Below are 22,888 nucleotides of genomic sequence, written 5' to 3'. Positions count from 1 at the left end.
TCACTGAACTTTTCTAACAAAAGATCGGGGCCCACCCTGTCTCTTCAAGCCATGAAAGGTAGCAGAATTCCTGATACGTGCATGCATGCTATCTAAGCCCCAATGCTGGGATCTCACAGCTGACGTGGCATTTAGACATGTGATCTCTGCTGAGTTCCCACAGCAACGGTATTTTAAGGCTTTTGTTAATTTTTATACTGTAAATCTTAGGAAACAGGGAAGCAGAGGTGTGTTGTAGCAATAGGTAGATACGAGATGCTGGGGATTTGGTAAAATAACCATGGCAGCTCTACAACAATGTGAAGGGTCCTCTAAAGGAAAGGGGCCACCCACGTTGGGGAATCTATCTGGATATTGAAAACAGAGAACCATACAGTATTGCCAAAATAATCTGATAACAGAAAGAAAAGCAATAGCAACACAATTCGGGGGGAAAAAATCCACTTTCACCACACTCCTTAAATAATATGGCAGAAATCTTTATTGGACTCTCCAAAAAATACTGAAAGGGTAATCTCAAGCAGGAGAAAAACAAGGGAGCTGTGTCAGTGGACATCTAATGAATGTGTTTGTAAATGACTTATCCGTTGAAACAGCTGTCCTATTTTCCTCCTGCATGAGGAAAACTTTCAGGATATTTTTCTGCAAGTTTTTATGTGCAATTTTTGCATGTTTTTATTTTTGCGACAGTAGAGAAAACTATCATCTGCTGCATTATTTGTTGCTAGGTTTTAAATTATTATAATTTTTTTTTTTTTTGTTAGGGTAAGGGGTTAGAGTTAAGGTTAGGTTAGGATTAAGAGTTGGGGTTAGGATTAGTGGTTAGGGTGTCACGTACATTGGTTGCAGGCTGAGTTAACGTGAGGGCTTCCCCTGTGGCTCTGGTCCGAGCACCCCTGAATGTGGTGACAGAGGTGCAAGTTTAAAGAAGTAGTTGATAGCAGGTGACTGCCACAGTCAGGGACATAGTCAAGGTGAGTTGGGGTCATACAGAGTAGGACAACAGGGTTGTAAGGAGTCGCCTAGGTGTCAGTGCACACTATATATTAGCCTGAGCCAGGGCTGTCTTTAAGGCAGGACAAAAGGGGCAGCTGCCCCGGGCCCAGTCATTGTTGTAGTGCCCAAAGTAGCTGCCCCTTGAGCCAACACTGCCTGTAAATAGTTGATAAGTGGATTTGGGAGGGCCCTAGAACATGTTTGCACAGGGTAAAATCAATATTAAAGATGGCCCTGGCCTGAGCTCATCTGTACACGTGCACGAGCATTAGCTACATGGTAATGAGCAGTAGCTGCAGAATAATTATCATTAACTGCAGAAGAATTTGCATTAGTTGCATGATAATTAGTATTAGCTGAAATAGTTTTCTGACATAGGGTTATTTTTATTTAATTTTTTTGTTAGGAATAGGGTGTTACTACTACTACTACTACTACTGCTACTACTACTACTACTACTAATAATAATAATAATAATAATAATAATAAATAAATAAATAAATACATTTAAAATAAATACACAAATAAATAAAAATAATCATAAATAAATCATAATTACATTTAAGAAATGAATACTAAGTAAACGTTACTAAATAAGTAACCCCTATCCCTTAAAAAATAAAATAAAAATAATAAATAACTAAACACCCTAACCCTAACACAAAATAAATAAATTACCAAAATGTGTATTATTATTATTATTATTGTTATTATTAATAATAATAATAATAATAATGATAATTTTTCTTTTTGTTCAGGTTTGGATGTTTATTTTTTATTCATATTATTATTTTTTTTCCCCATAATATTATTATTATTTATAATGATTTATTTAACATTTTTTTAAGGTTAGGGGTTAATTATTATTTATGTATTATTACATATAATTAATTTATTTATGATAATTTTTAGTTATTTGTGAATATAGTTTACAAAACACGCAAATGTGCACAAAAACGCACGAATAGGGCATTTTTATTCATTTCTTCGGGAATAAAAACGTACCAAAAATGCTCAAATCTGCCCGATTCAAGCTAGAAAAAAAGCTTCAGAATTTTTTTGAGCTTCAGGCGTTCGGCTTTAGGCGACTTGTACTGGAGATGTGAACCATCTCCATAGAGAATAATTTATTTTTTTCTTCTCCAGCGTTCTGGAGCTTCAAGCTACAAAATGTTGAGGTGTGAGGCCTAAGGAAGGAGATTTTTTGACCCCTGAAATGCGTTGTCTGCCATTTGTCTTCTTGTTATCAAATTATTATTGGCAACAAAATATTGTGGACTCAAATTTGGGGATATGTTCTCAGTTTCTATACGATGACAGGACCACTTTAAATTCCAGGGAAGGTAGAAGCCTTAGGCCCCTTTCACACATCCTGGTCCGTCGGCAGACTCCGTTTTTCTCAGGGGGGGGGATCGATCCGCTGATCCCCCGCTGAGCAGGCGGATGGCAGCTGTGTCTCCGCGCTGTGTGCGGAGACAGAGCTGTCAGGTCCCCGCTGTTCTCTATGGGGGAATCGGATGAGAACAGACCACCTGTCTGTTCTCATCCGATCCCATCCGATCCGATCCCCTGGATGGATGGAAGATAGGGTTTCCATCTATCCAGATTTGACGGATCGGATTGGATGTCAGCGGACATGTCTCCGCTGACATCTGATGCCCCATAGAGATGCATGGGGCATCCATTCAGATCCGCCAAAAAAAACGGACAGGCGGATCTGAAAGGGTTGTGTGAAAGGGGCCTAAAGCTGGCCATACATGTTCAATTTTCATGTGCAATTTTCTGTTATATTTACCAAAAACCATATAATATGAGGTTAAAACTAAACAACACTTTCAATTGTATCCTATTGGGCAGAGCTTTGTACTACATAGTTGAAGGTAAATCTAAAGAAAATTGTACGAAAATTGTATAATGTATGGCCAGCCTTAGTCATATTCCCTTGCTTTATTGCTCTAAAATGTACTATATACTAATGCACATGCTTCGCTTTTATACATACCATAGTTCAAGTGTTTTCTTTGTAATCTTCCACATCATCTATGGCCCGAAGGCATTAACTGCACTAGTTTTACTCTGCTCTGTACACTACTTGTGTCGTTCCACAACCGCTTCCTACATCAAACACATACCACAAGCCCTCTGCTGCTCAGCAACTATTGCGGCACTGCGTATAGTGTCACCTACTACACAATTACCAGCAAGTTCTACCACTGTGCCGAGTGACAGTGACTTTAAGAGATGGTCCCTTCTTAGAAAGAATGCCTGGAAGCAGGTGTGAGGGGAACAGTAGCTAGAATACCGCAACTCTGGCTGAGCCAGTTAAAACTTACTATACGTGGGTTAAATGACTTGAAGGTACAGCACATACTTATTATACAGCAAGCATTCCTGTTTTTATCATATGTAGATTTTCACTGATTGCATGCAAACCTACAGGTGTGTCTGCTTTGGGGCGCGGTCAGGTTAGCAGTACATTGCTACATTTCTGTGTGCGGCTCTGAAAGACATAACAGGTAAATAGTCCACAATAGTACATGTAAGCCACTGGCCTGGCAGACAAAGGTCTACGGGACCGGGGAGAAGAGGATTGTGAGAAGGCTACAGAAGAAGGCCACCGGATACTGCAAGTCTCCTCAGGTAAAATGTATAGATATTGGATAGCAATAAATCAAGTTGATTCATAACTGTGTTCTAAGTAGTAGCAAGATATTGTTGTAAACATTTCTTAGGTGATTATAGGAGAATATTATAAAACAATCATGTGTTTCCTTTAACTTTCTGTACTCCTTTAAAAGATTAGGGGGAAGATTCAAAAATAAATTTACCACACATGTTTGGTGATCTGTCGGTTGTCGAAAGCCTTGCACTAAATTAATGAAAATGCTGCAACATTTTTTTGTTAGTACCGACATGTGTGACAAATAGTTCTTATTTGTGATAGTTTTACTGTATGGTTCTATAAGCAAAATGGTAAGGAAAGTGGTGGTAAGGAAAGTGGTGGGAAGGAAAGTGGTGGTAAGGAAAGTTGTGGTAAAAAAAAGTGGTGGTAAAGAAAGTGGAGGAAAGGAAAGTGGTGGTTAGGAAAGTGGTGGTTAGGAAAATGGTGGTAAGGAAAGTTGTGATAAAGAAAGTGGTGGCAAGGAAAGTGGTGGTAAGAAATGTGATGGTAAGGAAAGTGATGTTAAAGAAAGTGGTGGCAAGGGAAGTGGTTTTAAGGAAAGTGGTGGCAAGGAAAGTGGTGGTAAGAAATGTGATGGTAAGGAAAGTGGTGGTAAGAAAAGTGGTGGTAAAGAAAGTGGTGGTAAGAAATGTGATGGTAAGGAAAGCGATGTTAAAGAAAGTGGTGGCAAGGAAAGTGGTGGCAAGGAAAGTGGTGGTAAGGAAAGTGGTGGCAAGGAAAGTGGTGGTAAGGAAAGTGGTGGTAAGAAATGTGATGGCAAGGAAAGTGGTGGTAAAGAAAGTGGTGGCAAGAAAAGTGGTGATAAGAAATGTGATGGTAAGGAAAGCGATGTTAAAGAAAGTGGTGGCAAGGAAAGTGGTGGCAAGGAAAGTGGTGGCAAGGAAAGTGGTGGTAAGAAATGTGATGGTAAGGAAAGTGGTGGTAAGAAATGTGATGGTAAGGAAAGTGGAGGTAAAAAAGACCTTTATTATGTTGGTGTAACTTGCTGATCGTGTCACATATGTATTTCCTGTGTCACAGAATTTGTCTTTAAAGTGCTACTAAACCCAGGATCCTGCATTCGCTATATACGGTCTCCCACAGTACACAGAACATAGAAATCCAATAGTTTTAGCAAATATAAACTGCTAAATACCTTTTCTCATCAAGAGTTAGAGCAGTCTTGTGACTTCTATCAGATAGATAGATAGATAGATAGATAGATAGATAGATAGATAGATAGATAGATAGATAGATAGATAGATAGATAGATAGATAGATAGATAGATGACTCAGCTTCTCTCTGGTGCTGTCCCCCACACAAAGTCTTTTTTTCTCCTGTCCGGCTTCGAGAAATAAATATATGTGGGAAGGTTGAGATGGGTTTTTTTTTTCCTTGGAGATCTGCTTTAAACATGGCATATTTTTTGCAAATTGTAACGCAATGTTTCTAATTATTTTTTAACAGACTGTAAAAAAATAAAATAGAGCATTTCTAAGATGCGAATATTGGGGCATCTTGTCAGTATTTTATAACTTTTGCATTCACAACCTCTATAAGATGGTTCTTGTTGGTAGCTTTTGTATTGTTGCATTAGGTTTTTTTTCTCACTCTTGCTTGGTTGATGCTTCTAGGTTAGAAATATTCTCAAGTTGTCCTACATTATACAGTGCTATTAACTATATTTAAAAGAGATTTTTTTTTTTTTTTTAAGTTAAATCATACTTACCTCGGTGGATGTAACATTGGTCCAATGCTGCAGCTGTCCAACATCCGGCTCTATGACTGAGAACTGAGCGATCAAAGATTGCTGATCGCTCATTTCTCAGGTGAGCAGAGGGCTGGTAACTATCAGTCACCGACTCTCTGCTCTGCCCCTCTCCTCACTCACTGGAGCGCTAGGCTGTGGAGGGGGTGGGAGCGGCTGGCTCACACTCTTAGCAGCTCGTTGAGAGGCTGAGCCGGGTACCGGTCCAAGCATCTGGGTGGATCCCAACTATATGGTCGCAATCTTTGCCTAGCCTGAACCAGCTCTGTGACATCAGCCGACAGTGGATTGCAGCCCCCTGTCTGCTGAAAATGGGTCACAGGAGTGTAAAATGGACTGCACTCCTGCGATCCAAGCTCATTTGTCTGTGCTTCTCCTTTAAATCAGTGGGAAAGAAGAGGTCATTTCAAAATCTTAAAGTGTATGTAAACCCTAAAATTGAATTTCTTTTATGTGCTCTCTTTTGGTCTGTATGAAGGAATACCATTAAAAGTGAACTGTAAGGCTCCTTTCACACGGCCGCTCCGTGTGTCCGCAAATCATCCCATCCGTTTGCGGATGATTTGCGGACATAATGTAAGTGAATGGCACTGCGGGTGTCAGCGGAATACCATCCGCTGACACCCGATTTTCCTCCTTTCAGTTCTGTTCCGTTTTTACAAATGGAACAGTACCCCATTTTTCCTTCCGTGTAAAAAAGGAAAGGAAGGAAAATCGGATGTCAGCGGTGTCATCCACTGACATCCGCAGTGCCATATACTTACATTATGTCCGCATATCATCCGCAAATGGATGGGATGATATGCGGGCACACGGAGCGGATGACAGAAATGTCATCCGCTCCGTGGAAGAAAAAAAAAAAAGTCCCGCAGCGGACCTTTCACACGGAGCGGCCGTGTGAAAGGAGCCTTATATTTGTTCAATAGGTGAAAAAACCCTGCCAGAAATCCAGTGTGCTCCTAAAACATCATGTGCACTCTTCTGCACTGAAAGCTCAGGCAGTTGGAGAGAGGAGAGAGATAGGTATTCTGTAGTAATTTCCACTCCTATTGCCCTAAGGCAGGGGTGTCAAACTAAATTTCATCATGGGCCGCATCAGCAGTATGGTTGCCCTCAAAGGGCTGGTTATATCTGTAAGATTAGATGTCCAGAGCACCCCACATCCCCTTACATGAGATGTCAAGAGCCCCCCCACAATCAGAAGTCAAGAGTCACCCACCCTTCCTTACATCACAATGCCCCCCCCTTACCTTGTGCTGCCAGGAAGAAGTTTTGGACGGATCTGGAAGAAGTGCAGGGTCTGAAGGAGAACCAGAGGGCTGGAGTCAGCTTCCAGAGTCTGCTGAATGCTGAGACCAGGGGAGGCAGAGACAAGGTGGTGTTGCGGCTGCACAGAGAGGGGCAGGATCTGTAACAGGAGTTCTGCCCTCCTCTCTGCTGCAGACTGCTGAGAAGGGGGGGGGGCAAAGATGAGCCTTTCTGCAGGTGCACAGAGGAGTGCAGAATCTGGCAAAGGAGTTCTGTCCTCTCTGTTGCCGACTACAGAGACAAGGTGGGGGCAGAGACAAGGGGGGTCCTGCAGCTGCAGGAGAGGTGTGAGGGCCAAGTTAAATGGCCTGGGGGGGCCGGATTCTGCCTGCGGGCCTTGTGTTTGACACCTGTGCCCTAAGGTGTCCACACTGCTCCTCCATAGATACAGTGAGGTGAGTGTGGTTATCCTAGATAGGAAGTGTATTACTGGCAGGATCACCAGTTACAAACAAAAAGAAGAGAAAACTATTGCAGCCATACCATCTAAAGACTAGTAGGCAGTAGTGCAGTATTATTTGTTTGTCCCTGGGATTAGATGTTAACCGCTTGCCGACCGCCGCACAACTATTTACTGCGGCGGTCAGCCCCTCACAGGCAAAGTGAGGTTGTACTACGTCGCTTGCCTGTGAGTGACCGGTGGGCCCGATGTCCACCGGTCACTCGCGATCGTTGGTTACACCGGGAGAAAGGCAGGCGGCTAATGTAAACACAGGCGCCTGTCAATCTCCCCTGTGTAACAGCACAGATCATACAGTTCTGCTATGTAGGACCGTTGATCTCTGCTGTTACACACACAGCCACATCCAATCACAGTTAGAATCATGCCCCTAGGGACACACTTAACCCCTCCTTCTCCAATAAAGTTAACCCCTTCCCGGCCAGTGTAATTTCTACAGTAACAGTGCATATGTATAGCACTGATTACTGTAGTAATGTCACTGGTAACCCCAAAAGTGTCAAAAATGTCAGTCAAGGGTCCGATCTGTCCGCTGCAATGTCGCAGTCCCGCAAAAAAAATCGCAGATCGCCGCCATTACTCATTAAAAAAAAAACAATAAAAATGACAAAAATCTTTCCCTTAGTTAGTAAACGCAATAACTTTTGCGCAAACCAATCAAAATACGCTTTTTTGCGATTTTTTTTACCAAACATATGTAGCAGAGAACAAATTGGCCTAAAATGTTAAAACATTTTGATTTTTACATTTTTTTGGGGTTAATTTCATATAAAAAAACGTGAAAAATATTGTTATTTTTGCAAAATTGACGCTCTTTTTTTGTTTATAGCTCATGATCAAAAAAATCTCACAGGTGATCAAATACCACCAAAAGAAAGCTCTGTTTGAGGGAAAAAAAGGACGTCAATTTCCTACAGCATCGCACAACCGCGCAATTGTCTGTTAAAGTCACGCAGTGCCGAATGGCAAAATAGGCCCTGGTTAGGAAGGGGGTAAAATCTTCCGGGGCTTAAGTGGTTAAAGTAAACCTTTAAATTTCACAAAGTATGGGATAGATGACTTCAAACCGCAGAGACATGTGCATAGTAAGATGGCCAAAATACTTACACTCCTGATATACACAACGCCATACGATATGTCTGATAAGATGTATGCTGTTCTCACTGTATACCACGCCACACTGGTTTGATGTTGATGTAACTGTTTTTTTTTTTTAATTTTTATTTTAATAAAGTAAACTCTATTTCATTCTTTTGTGTATGATGACATATGACTCTGAAATTAAAATATTGATGACATGGATGGAATTTTATGTTCATTAGAGTATATTCATTAGGGTGTACATGTACCTTGTACCCTATTGTTTTCACCTGTACAAAGTTTCAATAAAAAGCCAATGTTGAATTAAAAAAGTAAACCTTTAATGCAAAAACTATGGAAAATGCTGTGGCTGTCTTGTTTCTAAAATTATCAAGCTGACCAAATGACTTCATTACTTTCTGAGTCACTGACCTGGAAGATATGTGGAGAGCATAAAAGTCCAAATAATTATTAAATTCTGTACCTGCATACTTGATCTGGGTTAGGAATTTACGGGCTTGATGGTGTCAGCATGACAATCAAGCCAATATAATTTTCTGAATGAGAAATCAGCAACTGCAGCGGCCTTTTCAAGACAGGATTCTTTTATTTTTTTCATAGGTTGAATCATACAGTATTCTGCTAAGCCCCCTTATGGCATTGTGAATACGTTTAGGTCTTCCATATGACAAGGCTTGCACTTTAGATGTAGTTGGCTGGGATGTATAATGTCATAAAATAATAAGGATAAGCTTTATATAAAAAGAGCTGTTAGCTACATTCACAAATGTCAATGCATATAACCTATATAAATGGCATTTTATTTACATTTTCTATGAAGCCACTCATGAACATCATGAGTAACTGCATGATAGTGTAACTTTACATGCAAAATATAAATCATTAAAATTCTATGGAAATTCAATATTTTCTCTTTGCCTAAAATATCTACCAACCATTTAACCTACTTTTCTCTGCGGTCTTTGCGGAATATTTTGATCATATGTAGCCCGGTTAGGCTGGTATTATAATATCAGTAAATGCATAGAAAAGCTTTATTTTCATTGAAAAATCCACTCTTTATCCCCTACCAAGCCATTTATATTCACTTATGAACATCACATGACAGCCGCATGTTCTGAAGGCCAAAACACTTATTGACTTAGCCACCTTTCCTCTGGCATACATATTCCAATAGGGCAATGATCATTTGTTCTCTGTAGATACCATGATATCAAAATGTTTTCAGTCTATTCTATTTAAACTGGAAAAATAACTTAAATTCAGGCAACCTGTGGTATGTTCTTATGCATGTAGTATTGTTCTTGACCACCCTGGGAGGGTGGGAGGTGCTTGTTTAAGGAAATCTTGATGTAAGCTGTAAAGGCCTTCTAGACCAGGGGTCTCCAAACTTTCTCCAAACGACTATACAACCCAAGCACTTACTCTATTGGGAATTGTAGGTAACAAGAAAGGAGGCACAAATGCCTATTGCATTACCCTTTGACACCTTTGAAAATGTATTAAAATACCAAAAACATACTTACAAAACATGAAGAGTAAGATTGCATAAAACATATCCACCTAAGTGTGGAAAAGGAAACAGCCATGTGCTAGGACCTCTGACGTGTTTCGGGAGACATGCTCCCTTATTTAGAGCTAGTCTATTATCCTAGAGGCTCAAATTTACACTAACAATACGGTTATGAGTTCCTCCCCCTCCACTCATACCTGTATGGTTAGTAAAAATGTGAGCCTCTAGGATAATGGACTAGCTCTGAGGAAGGGAGCATATCTCCTGAAACACGTCAGCCTTCCTAGCCCATGGACGTGTCCTTTTCCACACTGAGGTGGATATGTTTTATGCGATTTTACTCTTCATGTTTTGTTAGTATGTTTTTGGCATTTCTAATACATTTTCAAAGGTGTCGAAGGGTAATGCACTAGGCATCTCCAAACTTTCTAAACAAAGGGCCAGTTTACTTTTTCTTCAGACTTTAGGGGGCCGCAGGAGAAGAAATAGTGCCCCAATATTGGTTTTAGTGGAAAGAAAAATGCCCCATCATTGGTATCAGTGGGAGAAATTGTGTCCCATCATTGGTGCCAGCGGGAGGAGTAGTGCCCCACCATTGGTATCAGTGGGAGGAATAGTGCCCCATCGTTGGTGTCAAAAGGAGGAATAGTGCCCCGTTGGTGTCAGTTGGAGGAATAGTGACCCATCATTGGAATCAGTGGGAGGAATAGTGCCCCATCATTGGTGTAAGTTGGATGAATAGTGCCCTATCTTTGGTTTCCTTCTTCAGAGCTAGTCTAATATCCTAGAGGCTCAAATTTATACTAACCATAAAGGTATGAGTTCCTCCCCCTCCACTGTGCCCTATCATTGGTGTCCTTCCTCAGAGCTAGTCTATTATCCTAGAGGCTCAAATTTACACTAACCATACAGGTATGAGTTCCTCCTCCATCATTGGTGTCAGGGGAGGAATAGTGCCCCATCGTTGGTGTCAATGAGAGGAATAGTGCCCCGTTCTTGTTGGTTTCAGTTTGAGGAATATTGACCCATCATTGGTATCAGTGGGAGGAATAGTTCCCCGTCATTGATGTAAGTCAGAGAATTAGTGCTTCATCGTTGGTATCAGTGTGCGGAATTATGCCCCATCATTGGTGTCAATGGGAAAAATAGTGCCTGTTGTTGATGTCAGTAGGAAGAATTATGCCCCATTATTGATGTCAGTGGGAGGAAAAGGTTTTGTATCAGTGAGAAGAAAAGTGCTCTAAGGGCTGGATAATGGCGAGCAAAGGGCTGCATCTGTCCCCCAGGCCTGCAGTTTGGAGACCACTGTTCCAGGCCAGTAGGGGGGAGGCAGAACTCGACTTAAAGCGGAGTTCCGGCCTCGGGGGTCAATTTGAGCTAAAAATACCCCCCGGGACAGTCAGGGCTGTACATTCCATAATGGATAGCCTCTGAACTGTCCCAGGTCGCACTTACCTGTAAGAAGAAATACTTACCTTGAAAATTTCTTCTCCAGCGCTGCCATCTCAGGTGTGGGCAGCTGAAGCTGCAGCGTCCCTATTCGTGTACTCTTCCGTGTCCTCTTCTTGACGTCGGAGTCCCACAATGCACTGCACCGGCCCCGCTCATCACTTCCGGTGCAGGGGCGACATCCCTGCACAGCTTCTGGGCATGCCCAGAAGCTATTTAGCAGTGAATACCGTGCCTGCACCGGAAGTGACGAGCGGGGCCAGTGCAGGAGCATTGATTCCTGGGAGCGATGACGTTCAGCTCCCATGAATCATCGCATACTGGAAGTGACGGCGCGGGCCGCGGTCGCAGAGGGAGGAAGTGGAAGGAAGGTGAGTATATTTTCTTCTATAATAAGGTAAGTGACCAAAAAAAAAAATCGCCATTATCCATATCTTTTTCAGGTTCCCCTCAGCAAGCGGATGGCTCAAAATAGATTTTATCGATTTTGAGGCCGGAACTCCGCTTTATTAGCTCAAGTTGAGATTTTCAAAAAACAGCTCTCTAGTTTTCCAGGCTCCCAGTATGCCCAGAGTTGTATAAAGTACTCGAAACCCATACTTGAGTAGAAGTGGAAGTGCTCTATCAAAAGGTGACTTGAGTAGAAGTACTAAAGTATTCAACATTTTTTGTACTTAAGTATTGCAAGTATTTTTTTTTTTAATTTTGCTACTCAAGTACTGAAAGTAAAAGTACCAGTAGTTTTTTTAAAAAAATTGCTACTCAAGTACTGAAAGTAAAAGTACAAGTACTGTGTTATATAGTTATTAAAGAAAGAAGTCAAAAGTTTGAACATCGTATTGTTTTTTATTATTTCAAATGATTAACCTAAAGGACAATCACAATTTGTTTGTTTCATATTTTCTTTTTAGTGTAAAGATTTGGCATAGCAGCTTTTATTTATACATACAGTAGCATTTATTTTCATATGCGCTGATTTACACATGACATTATACACATTTTTTTGAGCTTCATGAAACCTGCCATCTACTGTTCTGGCAGTGGTAATTTTTATAATTGTAACGAGTAACTATGCAGCACAAGAAAAAAATATCAGAGTAGAAGTATTGAAATCATCTAAAAAATGTAGTGAAGTAAAAGTGGAAGTAGGAGAAAAAAATTCTACTCCAGGAAAGTACAGATACCGCCTTTCGGTACTTAAGTATACATCTCTGAGTATGCCTATATTCATCCTATCACTTTAAACATTATTGACTAATGAGGTTTACTGTGTGTACAAAGTTGGATTTGGAAAGTATCATCATTGGACTTTTTGTCAATCCCTCCAGCTATCCTAATCAACCTGTGAGTTTAGGAAGGATAGCTTGCTTGAGGGTAGGAAAATTGCACCTGCATGCTCAACTGACCTCAAAGTTCCATAAATAGAGTCTGATTGGTGTAAACTGCTACTAGATTAGCAGGAAATAAATGTATGTACACAAGCAAATTACTCCATAAAAACGAACAAACCTTTTTTTTATCTACTGAGCTCCTGAATATTACACATTCATTAATTACATGTACTTATATGATATACACACCAATATGATATCGGTATCAGTACCGATACTAAGCATTTACACAAGTACTTGTGCAAATGGTCTGATAATAAAACTAATACCTTCAAGTCTGCACACTGTAAGACCGGGTTCACATATGTGTGATTTGTAAAATGAGTACAATGCAATTCCATTTAGCGGTTCAGGTGCAAATTTTTCAAGTGTATGACACTAGAAAACGCACCTGAACTGTACTGAAAATCTTACCTAACTCATTTTAAAATCGTACTGCAGCCGGACTGAAAATTTGTGAACAGGCTCAATAGAAATAGGTATCGGCATTGTCATTGAAATCGGTGGAGTAATTGAGAAAAAATATCAGTACTCGTACATCCCTATTAAATAGTGCCATCAATTTACAGAATGGTTTACATATATCTTGTACACTCACATTAGTCACTGCCCACAAAATGCTTGCAATCTAATGTCCCTAACTCACATAATAGGGCCAATTTAGACAGGAACCAATCAACCTACCAGCATGTATTTGGAGTGTGGAAGGAAACCCATGCCGGCACAGGGAGAACATGCAAACTCCAGGTAGGTAGTGCTGTGGTTGGGATTTAAACCAACAACCCTAGTGCTGCCAGGCGCGCACACACACACTTATAATATCATAGATAGCTGTATCTATGAACCAATTTGTCTAAACTGCTGCAAAAGAAAAAAAAACTTGTAAGACAAATGCATAATGCATGTAAAACATGCAAGACAAATGCATAATGTGCGAGTATGCATCGCATACTCGCACATTATGCAAGACTTACCTTTAATCAAAGTCCTCCAGTGGCATGCTGTGACCGCCGAGAGGGCTTCCATATTCACCCGGTCTTCCTTTCTGGCTCGTGACCTCCGGCTGCATAAGTAGCCAGGGCCGCGATGACATTGCTCCGCATGCACGTGGAAATCCTCATTTATGGCACCAGCTCTGAAGGTCTGAAGAGACGTCACCGGCTGCATGCATTCTGAATATCTGCTAAACAGTGCAAGTTTAGGAGATATTTACTTTACCTACAGGTAAGCCTTATTATAGGCTTTCCGGTAGGTAAAATTAAAAAAACTAGGTTTACTAAAACTAAACTAAACTAAAGGTGATTCTAAAGGATAGAATGAAAGAAAGGGAAAAAAATAACAAATATATTATACTTACCTTCTCTGTGTAGTGGTTGTTCACAGAGAAACCCTTATCCTCTACTTTTTGGGTCCCCCGCCGGCGGTCCTGGCCCCTTCCCCCCCTGCCGAGTGTCCCCAATAGCAAGCTTCTTCTTATGGGGCACTCAATTAGGCTTACTCCCGAGCTGTGCTCTGTGTGCCATTCACACACAAAGCGTGGCTCGGCCGTGCCCCCTGGCTCACTGGCTGTGATTGACAGCAGCAGGAGCTGCTGTGTGAACCAATGAGAGAGCGACCTGGGAGAGCCGCTGCTCTCGTGTACATTGCTTGATCGAGATTGGACTTCGATGAGTACATGAGGGAGCTGGGTGGCTGCTGCACCCAGAAGGTTTTTTTACCTTAATGCATAGAATGCATTAGGGTTAAAAAAAAAAACCTTGAGCCTTTAGAACCACTTCAAGCCTTCATTCACACTCGTTTTTCTGCTTGTTTCTCTACACCTGACTATGCTGAACATGCAGAATACCATTCTTTTTATTTGTTCCTGTTAACACTTGTATGCTCAGTCATTCTGCGCTGGGCTTCTGCCCCACACTGAAAAAAATACTAGAGCTTTTTTAAGCATATTCAGGTGTTTTTGCTCCCATAGACTTCAATGGCAGCACTTTTATACTAGCGTTTTTGCGCACGTTGTTATGTTTGAAGCCTCTCCTCTTATATAACTTTCCTCCCTTTGCCCAGCTCAGGAAAAAAATTAGACACGCAAAAACACTTGTATTACGCCTATCAAATGCCTAAAAAATCTTTGATCAGGTTTTAATGCAGGATAAAGGTTACTGTTTCTTTAAGCAGACAGTGTGATGCACAGAAGTATATCTTTGCCTATATTAAAGGATTGTTTTACGTGTATTAGAAGACAGACTATGCTGCCGTAAGCTAATGCGAAACCTAAGAGACCCAAAGCATGTCAGCCCTTGCAGATGTACTGTATAGCACCAGCTGTGTATGAAATCATAAAGTAGCAGTATCATTATTTTAATAACCACCAACCTTTTCATCACCTGGGTTTTCGTGGGAACAATATACACTGCTCAAAAAAATTAAAGGAACACTTTGAAAACACATCAGATCTCAATGGAAAAAAATATGATGCTGGACATCTATACTGATATGGACTGGGTAATGTGTTAGGAATGAAAGGATGCCACATTGTTTGATGGAATGAAAATTATCACCCTACAGAGGGCTGAATTCAAAGACACCCCGGAAATCAAAGTGAAAAAATGATGCAGCAGGTTAGTCCATTTTGATAAAATTTCATTGCAGCAACTCAAAATTGTACTCAGTAGTTTGTATGGCCCCCACATGCTTATATGCATGCCTGACAATGTCGGGGCATGCTCCTAATGAGACGATGGATGTTGTCCTGAGGTATTTCCTCCCAGATCTGGAGCAGGGCATCACTGAGCTCCTGAACAGACTGAGGTGCAATCTGGTGACGTCGGATGGACTGAAACATAATGTCCCAGAGGTGTTCTATTGGATTTAGGTCAAGTGAGCATGGGGGTTATTCAATGGTATTAATTCCTTCATCCTCCAGTAACTGGCTGCATAGTCTCACCACATGAGGCTGGGCATTGTCATGCACCAGGAGGAACCCAGGACCCACTGCAGTGCACCAGCGTTGGGTCTTAAAATGGGTCCAAGGATTTCATCCCGATACCTAATGGCAGTCAGGGTGCCATGTTTGGCCTGTAGAGGTCTGTGCGTCCCTCCATGGATATGCCTCCCCAGACCATCACTGACCCACCACCAAACCGGTCATGCTGAACAATGTTACAGGGAGCCTAACGTTCTCCATGGCATCTCCGGACCCTTTCACGTCTGTCACATGTGCTCAGGGTGAACCTACTCTCATCTGTGAAAAGCACAGGGCACCAGTAGCCGACCTGCCAAATCTGGTGTTCTATGGCAAATGCCAATCGAGCTCCACAGTGGCAGGCAGTGAGCACAGGGCCCATTAGAGGTTGTCGGGCCCTTAGGCCACCCTCATGAAGTCTGTTTCTGATTGTTTGGTCAGAGACATTTACACCAGTTGCCTGCTGGAGGTCATTTTGTAGGGCTCTGGCAGTGCTCATCCTGTTCCTCCTTGCACAAAGGAGCAGATACCAGTAGGGTTGCCACCTCATCCCTTTAAAACAGAACACATATTAATTACGCAGGTTCTGTGGCTGATTAAGGTGGTAATTAAACTCACTTGGAGCCTTTTCTGCATTAAATTAGCCTCAGAACCTGTGTAATTAATTTGTGTTCTGTTTTAAAGGGATGAGGTGGCAACTCTAGATACCAGTCCTACAGATGGGTTAGGGACCTTCTACAGCCCTGTCGAGCTCTCCTAGAGTAACTGCCTGTCTCCTGGAATCTCCTCCATGCTTTTGAGACTAGGAAACACAGCAAACCTGGCAAGGGCACATATTGAAGTGCCATCCTGGAGGAGTTGTACTGCCTGTGCAACCTCTATAGGGTCCAGGTATTGCCCCATGCTACCAGTAGTGACACTGACCCTAGCTAAATGCAAAACTAGTGAAAAACATTCAGAAAAGATGAGTAGGGAAAAAAATGTTAGTGGCTGCCACCTGTAAAACCATTCCTGTTCTGGTGCACCTGTTGTTAATTTCATTAACACCAAAGCAGCTGAAACTGATTAAAAACCCCCTCTGCTACTTTACTGACCAGATCGCTATCCCAGGAGTTTAATTGACTTGATGGTATACCCTGATAAAAAAGTGTTCCTTTGATTTTTTAGGTCAGTGTATTTAGCAGTGGTGAATACACTAATAGGTTTACTGTTAATGAAAGAAGCTTATCTAAAGGAACGTTACCCACTAGTATACTTCTAAAATTCAGTATTGTCATTTGTAAAGTGTGTCGTCTTTTATCTCACGTGATGTATGACTATATTGGTAAAGCTAAACCCAGCCTTACCTTTAGTGCTGCACAGTTGTACAGGCTTCAGCCTTTACGGAAATTGCTTATTCTGAGTTCACTGTACACTGTAAGCTTCTCACTGTGTGCATTAGAAGCCACAACAAGTTTGGGTCCAATTCATTACAAACTTCTGCTTTCACTCATTGAATTTCATTTTTTTCTAACATAAAGGATCGGCATCATATACAGACTTTACCTAGCGCAGTACGCAGGCAAAAGCAGTCTGCCTAGGAACACCCAATGCTCCAAAATGACATCCGCCCATCCATCCAGGCTTACTGATATTTGCCCCCCTAAGAGCCAGCCCACTGCTAGGGCTGAGGGTCTTGAGAGAAGTGCTGAAGCAGAGTGCTGTGATATTTTCTGAAAGCTATGTACAGCACCCTGCAGGCCCCTCCCACCAGCCATGATCTGGCTGCATTGTATAGATAAGCACATAGACCTAGTGGTGGCATCACTGTGTCTGAAATAAGGTGTATATGTTTAAAATGATCAGGTTTTTTTTAACTGTAACTAGCATATTAAAATAAAGCTAAATACACAATATTGTCAAAAGTATTGGAACGCCTGCCTTTACGCGCACATGAAGTTTAATGGTATCCCAGTCTTAGTCCATGGGGTTCAATATTGAGTTGGCCCACCCTTTGCAGCTATAACAGCTTCAACTCTTCTGGGAAGGCTGCCTACAAGGTTTAGGAGTGTGTCTATGGTAATGTTGGACCATTCTTCCAGAAGCGTATTCATGAGGTCAGGCACTGATGTGGACAAGAAGGTCTGGCTCGCAGTCTCCACTCGAATTCATCGCAAAGGGTTCAATATTGAGTTGGCCCACCCTTTGCAGCTATAACAGCTTCAACTCTTCTGGGAAGGCTGCCTACAAGGTTTAGGAGTGTATCTATGGTAATGTTGGACCATTCTTCCAGAAGCGCATTTGTGAGGTCAGGCACTGATGTTGGTCAAAAAGGCCTGGCTCACAGTCCAAAGGTGTTCTATCGGGTTGAGGTCAAGACTCTGTGCAGGCCAGTCAAGTTCCTCCACTCCAAACTCGCTCATCCGTGTCTTTATGGACCTTGCTTAGTGCACTGGTCAATCATTTTGTGGAAGTGGGATTATGGCGTGGGGTTGTTTTTCAGGGTTTGGGCTTGGCCCCTTAGTTCCAGTGAAGGGGACTCTTAAGGCGTCTGCTTACCAAGACATTTTGAACAATTTCATGCTCCCAACTTTGTGGGAACAGTTTGGGAATGACCCCTTCCTGTTCCAACATGACTGCGCAACAGTGCACAAAGCAAGGTCCATCAAAACATTGATGAGCGAGTTTGGGGTGGAGGAACTTGACTGTCCTGCACAGAGTCTTGACCTCAACCCGATAGAATACCTTTGGACTGTGAGCCAGGCCTTTTTGACCAACATCAGTGCCTGACCTCACAAATGCGCTTCTGAAAGAATGGTCAAACATTCCCATAGACACACTCATAAACCTTGTGGACACTCTTCCCAGAAGAGTTAAAGCTGTTACAGCTGCAAAAGGTGGGACAACTCAATATTGATCCCTACGGACTAATGGGCCATACACACTATACAATCGTCTTTAGATTTTTTCCTTTATATTTACCAAACCATATAATATGAGGTCAAATCTAAACACTTTTAATTTGTATGCAATGAGGCAGGCCCTTGCACTACATAGTTGAAGGTAAATCTAAAGGAAATTTAACAACAAAAGTTGTACAGTGTGTATCCAGCTTAAGACTGGGATGTCATTAAAGTTTATGTGCGTGTAAAGGCAGGTATCCCAATACTTTTGACAATATAGTGTATATCTAGGTTAACCACTTAAGCCCCGGAAGATTTTACCCCCTTCCTGACCAGGGGGTATTTAGCGATTCGGCACTGTGTGAATTTAACGGATAATTGCGCGGTTGTGCGACGCTGTACCTAAAAAAATTTGAAATCCTTTTTTTCCCACAAACAGAGCTTTCTTTTGGTGGTATTTGATCACCTGTGCGATTTTTTGATCATGCGCTATAAACAAAAAAAGAGCAACAATTTTGCAAAAATAACAATATTTTTCAAATTTTTTATATGAAATTCCCTCAAAAAAAATGTAAAAATCAAAATTTTTTTAAATTTCTGGCCAATTTGTTTTCTGCTGCATATGTTTGGTAAAACAAATCACAATAAGCGTATTTTGATTGGTTTGCGCAATAGTTATTTCGTTTACTAACTAAGGGAAAGATTTTTGTCATTTTTGTTGTTTTTTTTTTAACGAGTAATGGCGGCGATCTGCTATTTTTTTGCGGGACTGCGACATTGCGGCGGACAGATCGGACCCTTGACTGACATTTTTGACACTTTTGGGGGTACCAGTGACATTACTACAGTAATCAGTGCTATACATATGCACTGTTACTGTAAAAATGACACTGGCAGGGAAGGGGTTAACTTTATTGAAGAGGAAGGGGTTAAGTGTGTCCCTAGGGCGTGGCTAGTGGTGTAACAGCACAGATCAATGGTCCTACATAGCAGGACCGAGTGATCTGTGCTTTTACACAGGGAAGAATGACAGGCGGCTTTGTTTACATTACCCGCCTGCCTTTCTCCCTCTCCACCCGACGATCGCGAGTGACCGGCGGACATCGGGTCCGCCGGTCACACGCGCGGGCTTACTAGTGAACGAGCGGGGGCGGGAGCGCTCGCCCCCTATTGGCTCCCAGGCTAGTGAGGTACCGGTACGTCACTTTGCCTGGGAGGGGCTGACCGCCGCCGTATATAGTCGGGCGGCGGTCGGCAAGTGGTTAAACCTCCACTTTAAAATGCTCAAATCTGACCTTATAGAGAGCCTGTTGGGCATTTTAAATGTTTGAAAGTAAGAGCCTGTATTGTTGGGCTTTTTTTTTTCACAATAAGCAGGTTTTGTACTCTCATGTAAAACCAGCTTGGAGAAGGACAAATACAAGTCAGAAAGTCAACTGCAGGTCAAATGCATCTGTAAATAAATTCCGAATGATGTCAGAAGCATCTGAAACTGATGTCAATCTAATGTCATCAGCAAAAGCCCAAAGCATGTCGACATAGGCTGTAAAAGTTCTGGTAAGAGCAGGTTCCTCAAGATATTTGCTATTATCCTTATTAAACAGAACCCCTCCTCTGTGTAGCTTTTTATAGCTTTAATCTTTGTTACTAGGGTAAGTCTTGCCCATTTGACTGTACCCTTGGCCAAAAAGACTGCTCCTTACAGCCAGTAAAAAGCCCTTTTTGCAATTACACAGGGTTTAGAGCAGAGGAACTCAGGAACCAAGTGAAACTAAATCAGAGAGGTGCAAAGAAGATGCATGTTTGGATAATGAAGAGGCAGAACATTTGCTTTTATTATTCAAAATAGTTGATGGGTATTAACGCCATAATGCATTGCTTCAGTAACTGTCAAGTGCACATGCTTAATGACAGTAACCAGGGCTGCTGTTAGAAATCGCGGGGCCCCGTACAGACTACCTGGCAGGGCCCCCCCAAGAAAATATTAAAGATATATTTAGCTAAAATTCCAACAAAATCACTATTAGCAGACACAAATATAACATAACTTGCATAATTCCTGCTAAATCTAAAAAAAACTAACTACTGTATGTTAAATAAAAAAGAGGAGATGAGAAAAATATACAGTCTGGGTAGTTGGAGCTCAGTGATCAGAGAGACAGAGAGAGAGAAACAAAGTTACAATTTACAAATAAACTCCTGAGCAGAGATAAGTGCTGGGAGGGGGGCACACACAAGGGAGGGGGATTAGTGAGGGACGACTGTCTCTTTATCAACAGATAAAAGCTGATAGCAGGGAGAGGGACAGATCAGATTCAGGTGCTGGAGGAAGATTTCTGTATTTGCTGTCCTTTACTAATCCCCTCTCTGTGTGGGCCCCCCTGTGTGCTCGGGCCCCCTACAAGAGGGCTGGTGGTCCCCCCCTATTAGCGGCCCTGACAGTAACAGTACCATCGCTTAAGAATACTCAAGCACTCTATGCCAAACATTGCTATATACACCGATCAGCCATACCATTATGACCACCCACCTGTAGCACTACTCCCAAGGTAGCTGCTGGTAACGGGTTCCCCTAGGTTACCATTAGCAATGGTAAAACATTCTGACAGACAACGACCAGTCCAGTTTCTTTGGTTTTTATGTTTTATTAGGAACTTGGAAAGGAGAAGGGATGAGTGGGATACTCCAACTGAACTAAACTATGCACAGCAGGCAGGGACGACTTGAATAAATGCTGGTTAACGCTGGTTAATGCTGAATACACTAAAATTGAGCTAGCCGGGCTAGGCCGCTGCTTCTCTGTGCCATTGGCTGTGAAAGGTTCTCTTCAAGCTTCCTGAGGTAATTTTGTCCTAAACTGTACTGCTGAACAACTTCAGGGCCCTTCCTGGCACCCACTTTATTCCTATTCTTCAGGGCTTAACAACTTGGCACCCCCTTTACTATACACTCTGGGTTAGCTGGCTCCTTGATCCCCTTGACCTCTCTGGAGTGGTCCCCTGTCTTAGGAAAACCCCGGGCAGATCCTTGAGTACTCATGACACTGTTTTTCCTGAAGTCTTCTGCCCAGCAGATCCACTCGGTCAGCACATTGGATCCTCTGCAGCACAGCTCAACCCCTGGTCCCTAGGCTGACTGCCTGGACCACCTTCCTCACTCTGGGGACAGCCATTCCCCTCCTCCTGGGTCTTTGCTCCGGCCACAAGACACCCTGTCACGTGCTCCCTTCCTATTTATGTGCAATCCCAGGATGCATTGCAGGAATGCCCTCCCACTGAAACTGACATAAAACAGAGTGTGCCACTGGCTAGGTTTCCTCCACTGTTCAATGAGCTCCCTCATTGGATGCAGTGGGGACACTCCCTCAGACCCAGTGAATCACACTTGGAAATATGTGACAGGCTAAACTAACAGATCTGGCTCTCCGGATAAGCAGAACAGAGCCACCAAATGTGTTTACCTAGCACCTACCTAGGAGGGTGCTACGCACCTAATATTGAGTATGGTCCCCTTTTGCTAAAACAGCCCTGACCCATTGACACGGACACCAAAATAACATCCACATGAATGGCAGGACCCAAGGTTTCCCAGCAGAACTATGCCCAAAGCACCACACTGCTGGCTTGCCTTCTTATTCCGCATCCTGGTGCCATCTCTTCCCCAGGTATGTGACGCATACATTCTTGGCCATCCACATAATGTAAAAGAAAATGTGATTCATCAGACCAGGCCACCTTCTTCCATTGCTCCGTAGTCCAGTTCTGATGTTCATGTGACCATTGTGGAAGCTTTTGGCTGTGGACACGGGTCACTATGGGCTTCACAGCCCAAACAATACATCAACTTCACAGGCAACATGTTCACTTGCTGCCTAATATATCCCACCAATTTTCAGATGCCATTGTAACGAGATATTCCCTTTCTCTGTCAGTGGTCATAATGTTATGTCTGATCAGTGTACACTTTAATGGGCCAACTATAAAACAAGATGATTGATTAGAGTAGATTGTAAACTAACCTTGATATTCTAGAGAAAGCAAAGGGGTATCAGAAAACTGGGTTACTGGGTTTAGGGTCCAGTCACACCTGTACACTGGAAAATCACAGGTTATATCAACCTAGAGCCAGGTAACTAGCATTTTCACAAGGAAAGTAAGGCCATCAATAACATGTTTGTTTTTTGATGTTTCCTTTAAGAGTTATACAGAAAGTAAACACCTTCTTACAGCAATGAAAAAGATCTGGTAAGGCATATAAAGCCTGAACCTCAGGCAATATAACAATAATAGCAATATGAATTCTTGAGCTTACCAGATGGTGTATATCTCAAGTTATGCTGAGTGCCCGAAATAGTCCACACAACCATAGCCAGCAGCAAGGTAAAAAAACGTCTTCCTT

At 42.2% G+C, this 22,888-nt stretch overlaps 1 protein-coding gene across 1 annotated transcript in view; it reads left to right on the top strand.

Annotated features, from left to right (window-relative positions):
• The first annotated feature begins 3,470 nt into the window (after window positions 1–3,470).
• The window catches only part of LOC309553182 (protein NDNF-like), a 56,290-nt gene continuing 36,872 nt past the window's right edge, over window positions 3,471–22,888 (top strand). Inside the window, exon 1 of the mRNA XM_082254128.1 lies at window positions 3,471–3,636. The gene's annotated coding sequence lies outside the window, so the exon portion shown is untranslated. The remainder of the gene's footprint in view (window positions 3,637–22,888) is intronic.

This window comes from Pelophylax lessonae (genome assembly GCF_965119305.1).
Source record: "Pelophylax lessonae genome assembly, chromosome: 4".
NCBI classification, from domain to species: Eukaryota; Metazoa; Chordata; class Amphibia; order Anura; family Ranidae; genus Pelophylax; species Pelophylax lessonae.
This window is presented reverse-complemented; position numbering and strand designations above follow the sequence as displayed.